The sequence below is a fragment of the Heterodontus francisci genome, chromosome 25, assembly GCF_036365525.1.
Source record: "Heterodontus francisci isolate sHetFra1 chromosome 25, sHetFra1.hap1, whole genome shotgun sequence".
NCBI lineage: Eukaryota > Metazoa > Chordata > Chondrichthyes > Heterodontiformes > Heterodontidae > Heterodontus > Heterodontus francisci.
This window is the reverse complement of record NC_090395.1, coordinates 14,597,574-14,613,388: the sequence shown is the minus strand read 5'-3', so window position 1 is coordinate 14,613,388 and position 15,815 is coordinate 14,597,574.

Below are 15,815 nucleotides of genomic sequence, written 5' to 3'. Positions count from 1 at the left end.
AGAAACAAGGGAAATACTGCAGCGAGATAGAAACAAAAATTAATACACAGATAAAGAAGAAATAAATACTGCAAAGATATAGAAAGAGAGGATATACTGCACAGATATAGAAACAGTAAATACTGCACAGATATTGAAACAGTAAATACTGCACAGATATGGAAACAAGGGAAATACTGCAGCGAGATAGAAACAAAAATTAATACACAGATAAAGAAGAAATAAATACTGCAAAGATATAGAAAGAGAGGATATACTGCACAGATATTGAAACAGTAAATACTGCACAGTTATGGAAACAAGGGAAATACTGCAGCGAGATAGAAACAAAAATTAATACACAGATAAAGAAGAAATAAATACTGCAAAGATATAGAAAGAGAGGATATACTGCACAGATATAGAAACAGTAAATACTGCACAGATGTAGAAACTAGGGAAATATTGCACAGACATTGAAACAGTAAATACTGCACAGATATGGAAACAAGGGAAATACTGCAGAGAGATAGAAACAAAAATTAATGCACAGATAAACAAGAACAAAATACTGCAAAGATATAGAAAGAGAGGATATACTGCACAGATATAGAAACAGTAAATACTGCACAGATGTAGAAACTAGGGAAATACTGCACAGATATAGAAACAGTAAATACTGCACAGATATTGAAACAGTAAATACTGCACAGATATAGAAACAAGGGAAATATTGCACAGATATTGAAACAGTAAATACTGCACAGATATAGAAACAAGGGAAATACTGCACAGGTATAGAAACAAGGGAAATACTGCACAGATATAGAAACAAGGGAAATATTGCACAGATATTGAAACAGTAAATACTGCACAGATATAGAAACAAGGGAAATACTGCACAGATATAGAAACAAGGGAAATATTGCACAGATATTGAAACAGTAAATACTGCACAGATATAGAAACAAGGGAAATACTGCACAGATATAGAAACAAGGGAAATATTGCACAGATATTGAAACAGTAAATACTGCACAGATATAGAAACAAGGGAAATACTGCACAGGTATAGAAACAAGGGAAATACTGCACAGATATAGAAACAAGGGAAATACTGCACAGATATAGAAACAAGGGAAATACTGCACAGATATTGAAACAGTAAATACTGCACAGATATAGAAACAAGGGAAATACTGCACAGATATAGAAACAAGGGAAATACTGCACAGATATAGAAACAAGGGAAATATTGCACAGATATTGAAACAGTAAATACTGCACAGATATAGAAACAAGGGAAATACTGCACAGATATAGAAACAAGGGAAATATTGCACAGATATTGAAATAGTAAATTCTGCACAGATATAGAAACAAGAGAAATACTGCACAGATATAGAAACAAGGGAAATATTGCACAGATATTGAAACAAGGTAAATACTGCACAGATATAGAAACAAGGGAAATACTGCACAGATATAGAAACAAGGGAAATACTGCACAGATATAGAAACAAGGGAAATATTGCACAGATATTGAAACAGTAAATACTGCACAGATATAGAAACAAGGGAAATACTGCACAGATATGGAAACAAGGGAAATACTGCAGAGAGATAGAAACAAAAATTAATGCACAGATAAACAAGAACAATATACTGCAAAGATATAGAAGGAGAGGATATACTGCACAGATATAGAAACAGTAAATACTGCACAGATATAGAAACAAGGGAAATACTGCACAGATATAGAAACAAGGGTAATACTGTACAGATGTAGAAACGAGGGAAATACTGCACAGATATAGAAACAGTAAATACTGCACAGATATTGAAACAGTAAATACTGCACAGATATGGAAACAAGGGAAATACTGTACAGATATAGAAACAAGGGAAATACTGCACAGATATTGAAACAGTAAATACTGCACAGATATAGAAACAAGGGAAATACTGCACTGATATAGAAACAAGGGAAATATTGCACAGATATTGAAACAGTAAATACAGCACAGATATGGAAACAAGGGAAATACTGTACAGATATAGAAACAAGGGAAATACTGCACAGATATAGAAACAGTAAATACTGCACAGATATAGAAACAAGGGAAATACTGCACAGATATTGAAACAGTAAATACTGCACAGATATAGAAACAAGGGAAATACTGCACAGATATAGAAACAAGGGAAATATTGCACAGATATTGAAACAGTAAATACTACACAGATATAGAAACAAGGGAAATACTGCAGAGAGATGGAAACAAAAATTAATGCACAGATAAACAAGAACAATATACTGCAAAGATATAGAAAGAGAGGATATACTGCACAGATATAGAAACAGTAAATACTGCACAGATATAGAAACAAGGGAAATACTGCAGAGAGATAGAAATAAAAATTAATACACAGATAAAGAAGAACTAAATACTGCAAAGATATAGAAAGGGAGGATATACTGCACAGATATAGAAACAGTAAATACTGCACAGATATAGAAAGAGAGGATATACTGCACAGATATTGAAACAGTAAATACTGCACAGTTATGGAAACAAGGGAAATACTGTACAGATGTAGAAACGAGGGAAATACTGCACAGATACAGAAACAAGGGAAATACTGCAGAGAGATAGAAACAAAAATTAATACACAGATAAAGAAGAACTAAATACTGCAAAGATATAGAAAGGGAGGATATACTGCACAGATATAGAAACAGTAAATACTGCACAGATATAGAAAGAGAGGATATACTGCACAGATATTGAAACAGTAAATACTGCACAGTTATGGAAACAAGGGAAATACTGTACAGTTGTAGAAACTAGGGAAATACTGCACAGATACAGAAACAAGGGAAATACTGCAGAGATATAGAAACAAAAATTAATACACAGATAAAGAAGAACTAAATACTGCAAAGATATAGAAAGGGAGGATATACTGCACAGATATTGAAACAGTAAATACTGCACAGACATTGAAACAGTAAATACTGCACAGATATGGAAACAAGGGAAATACTGCAGAGAGATAGAAACAAAAATTAATGCACAGATAAACAAGAACAATACACTGCAAAGATATAGAAAGAGAGGATATACTGCACAGATATGGAAACAGTAAATACTGCACAGATGTAGAAACTAGGGAAATACTGCACAGATATAGAAACAAGGGTAATACTGTACAGATGTAGAAACGAGGGAAATACTGCACAGATACAGAAACAAGGGAAATACTGCAGAGAGATAGAAACAAAAATCAATACACAGATAAAGAAGAACTACATACTGCAAAGATATAGAAAGAGAGGATATACTGCAAAGATATTGAAACAGTAAATACTGCACAGTTATGGAAACAAGGGAAATACTGTACAGATGTAGAAACTAGGGAAATACTGCACAGATACAGAAACAAGGGAAATACTGCAGAGAGATAGAAACAAAAATTAATGCACAGATAAACAAGAACAAAACACTGCAAAGATATAGAAAGGGAGCATACACTGCACAGATACAGAAAGCAGTAAATACTGCACAGATGTAGAAACTAGGGAAATACTGCACAGATATGGAAACAAGGGTAATACTTTACAGATGTAGAAACTAGGGAAATACTGCACAGATACAGAAACAATGGAAATACTGCACAGCTAGAGAAACAAGGAAAATACTGCAGAGAGATAGAAACAAAAATTAATGCACAGATAAACAAGAACAAAATACTGCAAAGATATAGAAAGGGAGGATACACTGCACAGATATAGAAACAGTAAATACTGCACAGATGTAGAAACTAGGGAAATACTGCACAGATATAGAAACAAGGGAAATACTGCACAGATATAGAAACAAGGGAAATACTGCACAGATATAGAAACAAGGGAAAGACTGCACAGATATAGAAACAAGGGAAATACTGCACAGATATAGAAACAAGAGAAATACTGCACAGGTATAGAAACAAGGGAAATACTGCACAGATATAGAAACAAGGGAAATACTGCACAGGTACAGAAACAAGAGAAATACTGCACAGATATAGAAACAAGGGAAATACTGCATAGGTATAGAAACAAGGGAAATACTGCAAAGGTATAGAAACAAGGGAAATACTGCACAGATCTAGAAACAAGGGAAATACTGCACAGATATAGAAACAAGGGAAAAACTGCACAGGTATAGAAACAAGGGAAATACTGCACAGATATAGAAACAAGGGAAATACTGCACAGGTATAGAAACAAGGGAAATACTGCACAGATATAGAAACAAGGGAAATACTGCACAGGTATAGAAACAAGGGAAATACTGCACAGATATAGAAACAAGGGAAATACTGCACAGATATCGAAACAAGGGAAATACTGCACAGATATAGAAACAAGGGAAATACTGCACAGGTATAGAAACAAGGGAAATACTGCGCAGATATAGAAACAAGGGAAATACTGCACAGATATAGAAACAAGGGAAATGCTGCACAGATCTAGAAACAAGGGAAATACTGCACAGATCTAGAAACAAGGGAAATACTGCACAGATATAGAAACAAGGGAAATACTGCACAGATGTAGAAACAAGGGAAATACTGCACAGATATAGAAACAAGGGAAATACTGCACAGGTCTAGAAACAAGGGAAATACTGCACAGATATAGAAACAAGGGAAATACTGCACAGATATATAAACAAGGGAAATACTGCACAGATATTGAATCAGTAAATACTGCACAGATATTGAAACAGTAAATACTGCACAGATATGGAAACAAGGGAAATACTGCAGCGAGATAGAAACAAAAATTAATATACAGATAAAGAAGAAATAAATACTGCAAAGATATAGAAAGAGAGGATATACTGCACAGATTTAGAAAGAGTAAATACTGCACAGATGTGGAAACTAGGGAAATACTGCACAGATATGGAAACAAGGGAAACACTGCACAGATATAGAAACAAGGGAAATACTGCACAGATATAGAAACAAGGGAAATACTGCAAAGTTATAGAAACAAGGGAAATACTGCACAGGTATAGAAACAAGCGAAATACTGCATAGATATATAAATAGGGAAATACTGCACAGATCGAGAAACAAGGGAAATAATGCACAGACCTAGAAACAAGGGAAATACTGCACAGATCTAGAAACAAGGGAAATACTGCACAGATATAGAAACAAGGGAAATACTGCACAGAATTAGAAACAAGGGAAATACTGCACAGATATAGAAACAAGGGAAATACTGCACAGGTATAGAAACAAGGGAAATACTGCACAGATATAGAAACAGTAAATACTGCACAGATATGGAAACAAGGGAAATACTGCAGAGAGATAGAAACAAAAATTAATGCACAGATAAACAAGAACAAAATACTGCAAAGATATAGAAAGGGAGGATACACTGCACAGATACAGAAACAGGAAATACTGCACAGATGTAGAAACTAGGGAAATACTGCACAGATATGGAAACAAGGGTAATACTTTACAGATGTAGAAACTAGGGAAATACTGCACAGATACAGAAACAATGGAAATACTGCACAGATATAGAAACAAGGAAAATACTGCAGAGAGATAGAAACAAAAATTAATGCACAGATAAACAAGAACTAAATACTGCAAAGATATAGAAAGGGAGGATACACTGCACAGATATAGAAACAGTAAATACTGCACAGATGTAGAAACTAGGGAAATACTGCACAGATATAGAAACAAGGGAAAAACTGCACAGATATAGAAACAAGGGAAATACTGCACAGATATAGAAACAAGGGAAAGACTGCACAGATATAGAAACAAGGGAAATACTGCACAGATATAGAAACAAGAGAAATACTGCACAGGTATAGAAACAAGGGAAATACTGCACAGATATAGAAACAAGGGAAATACTGCACAGGTATAGAAACAAGAGAAATACTGCACAGATATAGAAACAAGGGAAATACTGCATAGGTATAGAAACAAGGGAAATACTGCACAGATATAGAAACAAGGGAAATACTGCACAGATCTAGAAACAAGGGAAATACTGCGCAGATATAGAAACAAGGGAAATACTGCACAGATATAGAAACAAGGGAAATGCTGCACAGATCTAGAAACAAGGGAAATACTGCACAGATCTAGAAACAAGGGAAATACTGCACAGATATAGAAACAAGGGAAATACTGCACAGATATAGAAACAAGGGAAATACTGCACAGGTATAGAAACAAGGGAAATACTGCACAGATATAGAAACAAGGGAAATACTGCACAGATATAGAAAAAAGGGAAATACTGCACAGATATAGAAACAAGGGAAATACTGCACAGGTATAGAAACAAGCACCTGTGGAAGAGCCTGTCACTCCAGAATTGGCCTTTATAGCCACTCCAGGCGCTGCTTCACAAACCACTGACCACCTCCAGGCGCGTATCCATTGTCTCTCGAGATAAGGAGGCCCAAAAGAAAAAAAAGATAGAAACAAGGGAAATACTGCGCAGATATAGAAACAAGGGAAATACTGCACAGATATAGAAACAAGGGAAATGCTGCACAGATCTAGAAACAAGTGAAATACTGCACAGATCTAGAAACAAGGGAAATACTGCACAGATATAGAAACAAGGGAAATACTGCACAGATATAGAAACAAGGGAAATACTGCACAGATATAGAAACAAGAGAAATACTGCACAGATATAGAAACAAGGAAAATACTGCACAGATCTAGAAACAAGGGAAAAACTGCACAGATAATGAAACAAGGGAAATACTGCACAGGTATAGAAACAAGGGAAATACTGCACAGATATAGAAACAAGGGAAATACTGCACAGGTATAGATACAAGGGAAATACTGCACAGGTATAGAAACAAGGGAAATACTGCACAGATATAGAAACAAGGGAAATACTGAACAGATATAGAAACAAGGGAAATACTGCACAGGTATGGAAACAAGGGAAAAACTGCACAGATATAGAAACAAGGGAAATACTGCACAGATATAGAAACAAGGGAAATACTGCAAAGGTATAGAAACAAGGGAAATACTGCACAGGTATAGAAACAAGCGAAATACTGCATAGATATATAAACAAGGGAAATACTGCACAGATCGAGAAACAAGGGAAATACTGCACAGACCTAGAAACAAGGGAAATACTGCACAGATATAGAAACAAGGGAAATACTGCTCAGGCATAGAAACAAGGGAAATACTGCAAAGGTATAGAAACAAGGGAAATACTGCACAGGTATAGAAACAAGCGAAATACTGCATAGATATATAAACAAGGGAAATACTGCACAGATCGAGAAACAAGGGAAATACTGCACAGACCTAGAAACAAGGGAAATACTGCACAGATATAGAAACAAGGGAAATACTGCTCAGGCATAGAAACAAGGGAAATACTGCACAGATGTAGAAACTAGGGAAATACTGCACAGATATGGAAACAAGGGTAATACTTTACAGATGTAGAAACTAGGGAAATACTGCACAGATACAGAAACAATGGAAATACTGCACAGATATAGAAACAAGGAAAATACTGCAGAGAGATAGAAACAAAAATTAATGCACAGATAAACAAGAACTAAATACTGCAAAGATATAGAAAGGGAGGATACACTGCACAGATATAGAAACAGTAAATACTGCACAGATGTCGAAACTAGGGAAATACTGCACAGATATAGAAACAAGGGAAATACTGCACAGATATAGAAACAAGGGAAATACTGCACAGATATAGAAACAAGGGAAAGACTGCACAGATATAGAAACAAGGGAAATACTGCACAGATATAGAAACAAGAGAAATACTGCACAGGTATAGAAACAAGGGAAATACTGCACAGATATAGAAACAAGGGAAATACTGCACAGGTATAGAAACAAGAGAAATACTGCCAGATATAGAAACAAGGGAAATACTGCATAGGTATAGAAACAAGGGAAATACTGCACAGGTATAGAAACAAGGGAAATACTGCACAGATCTAGAAACAAGGGAAATACTGCGCAGATATAGAAACAAGGGAAATACTGCACAGATATAGAAACAAGGGAAATGCTGCACAGATCTAGAAACAAGGGAAATACTGCACAGATCTAGAAACAAGGGAAATACTGCACAGATATAGAAACAAGGGAAATACTGCACAGATATAGAAACAAGGGAAATACTGCACAGGTATAGAAACAAGGGAAATACTGCACAGATATAGAAACAAGGGAAATACTGCACAGATATAGAAACAAGGGAAATACTGCACAGATATAGAAACAAGGGAAATACTGCACAGGTATAGAAACAAGCACCTGTGGAAGAGCATGTCACTCCAGAATTGGCCTTTATAGCCACTCCAGGCGCTGCTTCACAAACCACTGACCACCTCCAGGCGCGTATCCATTGTCACTCGAGATAAGGAGGCCCAAAAGAAAAAAAAGATAGAAACAAGGGAAATACTGCGCAGATATAGAAACAAGGGAAATACTGCACAGATATAGAAACAAGGGAAATGCTGCACAGATCTAGAAACAAGTGAAATACTGCACAGATCTAGAAACAAGGGAAATACTGCACAGATATAGAAACAAGGGAAATACTGCACAGATATAGAAACAAGGGAAATACTGCACAGATGTAGAAACAAGAGAAATACTGCACAGATATAGAAACAAGGAAAATACTGCACAGATCTAGAAACAAGGGAAAAACTGCACAGATAATGAAACAAGGGAAATACTGCACAGGTATAGAAACAAGGGAAATACTGCACAGATATAGAAACAAGGGAAATACTGCACAGGTATAGATACAAGGGAAATACTGCACAGGTATAGAAACAAGGGAAATACTGCACAGATATAGAAACAAGGGAAATACTGAACAGATATAGAAACAAGGGAAATACTGCACAGGTATGGAAACAAGGGAAAAACTGCACAGATATAGAAACAAGGGAAATACTGCACAGATATAGAAACAAGGGAAATACTGCACAGGTATAGAAACAAGGGAAATACTGCACAGATATAGAAACAAGGGAAATACTGCACAGATATAGAAACAAGGGAAATACTGCACAGATATAGAAACAAGGGAAATACTGCAAAGGGATAGAAACAAGGGAAATACTGCACAGGTATAGAAACAAGCGAAATACTGCATAGATATATAAACAAGGGAAATACTGCACAGATCGAGAAACAAGGGAAATACTGCACAGACCTAGAAACAAGGGAAATACTGCACAGATATAGAAACAAGGGAAATACTGCTCAGGCATAGAAACAAGGGAAATACTGCAAAGGTATAGAAACAAGGGAAATACTGAACAGGTATAGAAACAAGCGAAATACTGCATAGATATATAAACAAGGGAAATACTGCACAGATCGAGAAACAAGGGAAATACTGCACAGACCTAGAAACAAGGGAAATACTGCACAGATCTAGAAACAAGGGAAATACTGCACAGATATAGAAACAAGGGAAATACTGCACAGATATAGAAACAAGGGAAATACTGCACAGATCTAGAAACAAGGGAAATACTGCACAGATATTGAAACAAGGGAAATACTGCACAGATATAGTAACAAGGGAAATACTGCAGAGATATAGAAACAAGGGAAATACTGCACAGAAATCGAAACAAGGGAAATACTGCACAGATATAGAAACACGGGAAATACAGCACAGGTATAGAAACAAGGGAAATACTGCGCAGATATAGAAACAAGGGAAATACTGCACAGATATAGAAACAAGGGAAATGCTGCACAGATCTAGAAACAAGGGAAATACTGCACAGATCTTGAAACAAGGGAAAAACTGCACAGATATAGAAACAAGTTAAATACTGCACAGATATAGAAACAAGGGAAATACTGCACAGATATAGAAACAAGGGAAATACTGCACAGGTCTAGAAACAAGGGAAATACTGCACAGATATAGAAACAAGGGAAATACTGCACAGATATAGAAACAAGGGAAATACTGCACAGATACAGAAACAAGAGAAATACTGCACAGATATAGAAACAAGGGAAATACTGCACAGGTATAGAAACAAGGGAAATACTGCACAGATATAGAAACAAGGGAAATTCTGCAAAGGTATAGAAACAAGGGAAATACTGCACAGGTATAGAAACAAGCGAAATACTGCATAGATATATAAACAAGGGTAATACTGCACAGATCGAGAAACAAGGGAAATACTGCACAGACGTAGAAACAAGGGAAATACTGCACAGATATAGAAACAAGGGAAATACTGCTCAGGCATAGAAACAAGGGAAATACTGCAGAGGTATAGAAACAAGGGAAATACTGCACAGGTATAGAAACAAGCGAAATACTGCATAGATATATAAACAAGGGAAATACTGCACAGATCGAGAAACAAGGGAAATACTGCACAGACCTAGAAACAAGGGAAATACTGCACAGATCTAGAAACAAGGGAAATACTGCACAGATATAGAAACAAGGGAAATACTGCACAGATATAGAAACAAGGGAAATACTGCACAGATCTAGAAACAAGGGAAATACTGCACAGATATTGAAACAAGGGAAATACTGCACAGATATAGAAACAAGGGAAATACTGCACAGATATTGAAACAAGGGAAATACTGCACAGATATAGTAACAAGGGAAATACTGCAGAGATATAGAAACAAGGGAAATACTGCACAGAAATCGAAACAAGGGAAATACTGCACAGATATAGAAGCAAGGGAAATACTGCACAGGTATGGAAACAAGGGAAATACTGCGCAGATATAGAAACAAGGGAAATACTGCACAGATATAGAAACAAGGGAAATGCTGCACAGATCTAGAAACAAGGGAAATACTGCACGGATCTTGAAACAAGGGAAAAACTGCACAGATATAGAAACAAGGGAAATACTGCACAGATATAGAAACAAGGGAAATACTGCACAGGTATAGAAACAAGGGAAATACTGCACAGGTCTAGAAACAAGGGAAATACTGCACAGATATAGAAACAAGGGAAATACTGCACAGATATAGAAACAAGAGAAATACTGCACAGATATAGAAACAAGGGAAATACTGCACAGGTATAGAAACAAGGGAAATACTGCACAGATATAGAAACAAGGGAAATACTGCACAGGTATAGAAAAGGAAATACTGCTCAGGCATAGAAACAAGGGAAATACTGCACAGGTATAGAAACAAGGGAAATACTGCACAGATATAGAAACAAGGGAAATACTGCACAGATATAGAAACAAGGGAAATACTGCAAAAGTATAGAAACAAGGGAAATACTGCACAGGTATAGAAACAAGCGAAATACTGCATAGATATATAAACAAGGGAAATACTGCACAGATCGAGAAACAAGGGAAATACTGCACAGACCTAGAAACAAGGGAAATACGGCACAGATCTAGAAACAAGGGAAATACTGCACAGATATAGAAACAAGGGAAATACTGCACAGGTATAGAAAAGGAAATACTGCTCAGGCATAGAAACAAGGGAAATAATGCACAGGTATAGAAACAAGGGAAATACTGCACAGATATAGAAACAAGGGAAATACTGCACAGATATAGAAACAAGGGAAATACTGCAAAAGTATAGAAACAAGGGAAATACTGCACAGGGATAGAAACAAGCGAAATACTGCATAGATATATGAACAGGGGAAATACTGCACAGATCGAGAAACAAGGGAAATACTGCACAGACCTAGAAACAAGGGAAATACTGCACAGATCTAGAAACAAGGGAAATACTGCACAGATATAGAAACAAGGGAAATACTGCACAGATATAGAAACAAGGGAAATACTGCACAGATCCAGAGACAAGGGAAATACTGCACAGATATTGAAACAAGGGAAATACTGCACAGGGATAGAAACAAGGGAAATACTGCAGAGATATAGAAACAAGAGAAATACTGCACAGATATAGAAACAAGGGAAATACTGCACAGATCTAGAAACAAGGGAAATACTGCACAGATATAGAAGCAAGGGAAATACTGCACAGGGATAGAAACAAGGGAAATACTGCACAATTATAGAACCAAGGGAAATAGTGCACAGGTATAGAACAAGGGAAATACTGCACAGGTATGGAAACAAGGGAAATACTGCACAGATATAGAAACAAGGAAAATACTGCACAGATATAGAAACAAGGGAAATACTGTCAGATATAGAAACAAGGGAAATACTGCATAGATATAGAAACAAGGGAAATACTGCACAGGTATAGAAACAAGGGATTTACTGCACAGATATAGAAACAAGGGAAATACTGCACAGGTATGGAAACAAGGGAAATACTGCACAGATATAGAAACAAGGGAAATACTGCAAAGGTATAGGAACAAGGCAAATACTGCACAGATATAGAAACAAGGGAAATACTGCACAGATATAGAAACAAGGGAAATACAGCACAGATATAGAAACAAGGGAAATACTGCACAGATATAGAAACAAGGGAAATACTGCACAGATATAGAAACAAGGGAAATACTGCACAGATCTAGAAACAAGGGAAATACTGCACAGATATTGAAACAAGGGAAATACTGCACAGATATAGTAACAAGGGAAATACTGCAGAGATATCGAAACAAGGGAAATACTGCACAGAAATCGAAACAAGGGAAATACTGCACAGATATAGAAACAAGGGAAATACTGCACAGGTATCGAAACAAGGGAAATACTGCGCAGATATAAAAACAAGGGAAATACTGCACAGATATAGAAACAAGGGAAATGCTGCACAGATCTAGAAACAAGGGAAATACTGCACAGATCTAGAAACAAGGGAAAAACTGCACAGATATAGAAACAAGGGAAATACTGCACAGATATAGAAACAAGGGAAACACTGCACAGATATAGAAACAAGGGAAATACTGCACAGGTCTATAAACAAGGGAAATACTGCACAGATATAGAAACAAGGGAAATACTGCACAGATATAGAAACAAGGGAAATACTGCACAGATATAGAAACAAGAGAAATACTGCACAGATATAGAAACAAGGGAAATACTGCACAGGTATAGAAACAAGGGAAATACTGCACAGATATAGAAACAAGGGAAATACTGCACAGGTATAGAAAAGGAAATACTGCTCAGGCATAGAAACAAGGGAAATACTGCACAGGTATAGAAACAAGGGAAATACTGCACAGATATAGAAACAAGGGAAATACTGCACAGATATAGAAACAAGGGAAATACTGCAAAAGTATAGAAACAAGGGAAATACTGCACAGGTATAGAAACAAGCGAAATACTGCATAGATATATAAACAAGGGAAATACTGCACAGATCGAGAAACAAGGGAAATACTGCACAGACCTAGAAACAAGGGAAATACGGCACAGATCTAGAAACAAGGGAAATACTGCACAGATATAGAAACAAGGGAAATACTGCACAGGTATATAAAAGGAAATACTGCTCAGGCATAGAAACAAGGGAAATAATGCACAGGTATAGAAACAAGGGAAATACTGCACAGATATAGAAACAAGGGAAATACTGCACAGATATAGAAACAAGGGAAATACTGCAAAAGTATAGAAACAAGGGAAATACTGCACAGGTATAGAAACAAGCGAAATACTGCATAGATATATGAACAGGGGAAATACTGCACAGATCGAGAAACAAGGGAAATACTGCACAGACCTAGAAACAAGGGAAATACTGCACAGATCTAGAAACAAGGGAAATACTGCACAGATATAGAAACAAGGGAAATACTGCACAGATATAGAAACAAGGGAAATACTGCACAGATCCAGAAACAAGGGAAATACTGCACAGATATTGAAACAAGGGAAATACTGCACAGATATAGTAACAAGGGAAATACTGCAGAGATATAGAAACAAGAGAAATACTGCACAGATATAGAAACAAGGGAAATACTGCACAGATCTAGAAACAAGGGAAATACTGCACAGATATAGAAACAAGGGAAATACTGCACAGGGATAGTAACAAGGGAAATACTGCACAATTATTGAACCAAGGGAAATAGTGCACAGGTATAGAACAAGGGAAATACTGCACAGGTATGGAAACAAGGGAAATACTGCACAGATATAGAAACAAGGAAAATACTGCACAGATATAGAAACAAGGGAAATACTGTCAGATATAGAAACAAGGGAAATACTGCATAGATATAGAAACAAGGGAAATACTGCACAGGTATAGAAACAAGGGATTTACTGCACAGATACAGAAACAAGGGAAATACTGCACAGGTATGGAAACAAGGGAAATACTTGCACAGATATAGAAACAAGGGAAATACTGCACAGGTATAGAAAAGGAAATACTGCACAGGTATAGAAACAAGGGAAATACTGCAAAGGTATAGGAACAAGGCAAATACTGCACAGATATAGAAACAAGGGAAATACTGCACAGATATAGAAACAAGGGAAATACAGCACAGATATAGAAACAAGGGAAATACTGCACAGATATAGAAACAAGGGAAATACTGCACAGATATAGAAACAAGAGAAATACTGCACAGGTATAGAAACAAGGGAAATACTGCACAGATATAGAAACAAGGGAAATACTGCACAGGTATAGAAACAAGGGAAATACTGCATAGATATAGAAACAAGGGAAATACTGCACAGATATAGAAACAAGGGAAATACTGCACAGATATAGAAACAAGGGAAATACTGCACAGATATAGAAACAATGGAAATACTGCACAGATATAGAAACAAGAGAAATACTGCACAGGTATAGAAACAAGGGAAATACTGCACAGATATAGAAACAATAAAAATGCTGCAGAGGTATAGAAACAAGGGAAATATTGCACAGATATAGAAACAAGGGAAATACTGAACAGATATAGAAACAAGGGAAATACTGCACAGGTATGGAAACAAGGGAAAAACTGCACAGATATAGAAACAAGGGAAATACTGCACAGATATAGAAACAAGGGAAATACTGCACAGGTATAGAAACAAGGGAAATACTGCACAGATATGGAAACAAGGGAAATACTGCACAGATATAGAAACAAGGGAAATACTGCACAGATATAGAAACAAGGGAAATACTGCAAAGGTATAGAAACAAGGGAAATACTGCACAGGTATAGAAACAAGCGAAATACTGCATAGATATATAAACAAGGGAAATACTGCACAGATCGAGAAACAAGGGAAATACTGCACAGACCTAGAAACAAGGGAAATACTGCACAGATATAGAAACAAGGGAAATACTGCACAGATATAGAAACAAGGGAAATACTGCACAGATATAGAAACAAGGGAAATACTGCACAGGTATTGAAACAAGGGAAATACTGCACAGGTATAGAAACAAGGGAAATACTGCACAGATATAGAAACAAGGGAAATACTGCACAGGTATCGAAACAAGGGAAATACTGCACAGGTATAGAAACAAGGGAAATACTGCACAGATATAGAAACAAGGGAAATACTGAACAGATGTAGAAACAAGGGAAATACTGCACAGGTATGGAAACAAGGGAAAAACTGCACAGATATAGAAACAAGGGAAATACTGCACAGATATAGAAACAAGGGAAATACTGCACAGGTATAGAAACAAGGGAAACACTGCACAGATATAGAAACAAGGGAAATACTGCACAGGTCTAGAAACAAGGGAAATACTGCACAGATATAGAAACAAGGGAAATACTGCACAGATATAGAAACAAGGGAAATACTGC